Source organism: Phytophthora infestans, genomic scaffold (genome assembly GCF_000142945.1).
Source record: "Phytophthora infestans T30-4 supercont1.97 genomic scaffold, whole genome shotgun sequence".
NCBI lineage: Eukaryota > Oomycota > Peronosporomycetes > Peronosporales > Peronosporaceae > Phytophthora > Phytophthora infestans.
This window is the reverse complement of record NW_003303662.1, coordinates 331,450-333,606: the sequence shown is the minus strand read 5'-3', so window position 1 is coordinate 333,606 and position 2,157 is coordinate 331,450.

Sequence of the window (2,157 nt, the reverse complement as noted above, 5' to 3'; positions counted from 1 at the left end):
CCATGCTGGCTGAAAGTACGGAGGCATCGGTCGATCACATGATGACCTCGATATCCCGTACTTGACTGCAATGGCTCGTCACCAAGTGCAGCTCAGCGTTGCGCCTCCTCTCCACGGCGATATGCACACTCAGCGTCGCCTCGAGACTGCTGTTGGTTTCGATGATGTCCTCGCTGCGTGTTCCACGACGTTCTCCAGCATCTCAGCCAACTGTTGAGGTATCCCGCGTGACTTCGTTTTCAGGGGTCGCTCTCCGGTCGGCATTCATGTTTTCTTATTCTTAATCCACTTCCACAGCGTAATCATGTTCATGTTGTTCTTCAAATGCATATACAATTTGTTGTTGCAGTAACGTTTTCGTCTGTTACCACAGGCTGCATCGCCCTGTGGACAGTTCACACGTGATCCAGTCACGCTAGTCTTCGTCCGCCACTTGCGCCATCTACGACTATTTGCTCGCTCTTCTTGGCTCGCAAATAGTCGTACAGCAGACCTCCACATGACAAGTTGGATGCTGGTTCCCAAGTTGGATCTTCATAGCCAACCCACTTGACTTTGAACTCGCGTACAGCACGCTCCGTGCTCGTCGTTAGTGGTGTTCTGTCGTCGAGGATGGCCTCGACTTCATATTCACCGGCAACTTGGTCTGGTTACCAGCTGTCCTCAGGCAGTAGTTCCTCATCGAAGTCGAGTCTTGCTTCATTAGTCGCGTCAAGTACCAACCGAGTGTTCGGTCGACTGTTGAATTCGTTGACAGCCTTCAGTCTTGACACATGCACTACTGGGTAAAAGCGATACCCACTTCGATCAGGCAGTTCCAGCTCGTACGCAAACTCTTCCACCTTGCGCTTGATCCGAAAAGGTCCATGCCATCGGTGAGCTAATTTCTTCGTCAAGCCCGGTTTGACGCGTTCCATGTACAACCACGCCCGGCTCCCAATCTCGAAAAGAGATCTCGGTGGGGCTCTTGCAGGATCTTCCATCTCTTCTGAAGCTTCTAGAGGGTCTGCCGAGTGTTCGTTTCCACTTGGTTGAGGTACAGCGGCTTTTTCCAGTCGACTCAGAGCATCATTATGCTTTTTTGCTCGTCGCTCCTTTTCTACAGCCTGATAATCTTTGGCCATAGTGAGGGCGACCTCATGTTGTCGATTGATCTCGCGCCGCCACGCCAGTGCGTCAGACTGCTTGCCGAGTCCTCGTTTGAGTGATGACGACATTGCCCGCAACGTCGACTGCGCATCCCAACCATGAACGAGGTAGAACGGCGTTTCCTACCTCGTAGTGTCTTGCGAAGTATTAATAGCAAATACTAGCTTCTCCGCGATTTCGTCCCAATCTTGCTGTAGAGGGTCTTCCGCGTACACCCGTACGGATCCCATCACCGACTTCACCGAGCGTTCCTGCTGTCCATTAGCCTGTGGCCGATCGCTCAAAGTCGCTCGTGATCTTGACTGCATCATCTCTGCAAATGCTTGGAAAACCTCGCTCATGAAGCGTGGGTCGCGGTCGTGCCTTATTAATGATGGGGCTCCGAATCGTCGGTACACACATTCTTCGAACACTTGGGCAACCCTCAGTGCAGTCGTATCTGACATAGCCTTGGCAATAACGAATCCCGTGAACGAGCACTGAAATAGGAGCAACGCCGTGTTGCCCCTGCGAGATTTCGGTAGTGGGATCACAAAATCCATCGAGACGATCTGGAAAGGTTGTTCGGCTAGCACGTTACCAGGTGAGTATCCACGAAGCTGTGGACGGCTTTTACTCGAGCTGCAATCTGGACATGACTTCACATGCTTCTCCACGTCGGCGTACAAGCCGATCCAATAATAATCGGACTTAACGCGGTGGAACGTTCTCACCACACCTTAATGTCCTCCTTCCAGCGAGTCGTGACAGTTCTGCAAGACCTCTTGAATCATCGTTGTCGGTACCACAAGCCGCAGCTTGGTCTCCTCTTGCCAACCGTGGTCGTACCGACGATTCAATCCAAGATAGTGAAGCACGCCGTCTTCTGATAACACGAACCGGTCAGCATACTTCCAGGCATCTCGAGCTTCTTTGTAACTCAGCTCTTGTGCTTGGCCCTGAAGCACCTTCTTGATGTTAAACCACGTCTGTTCCTCGTCTTGTGTCACTAGTATCCGTCTGCGTCGC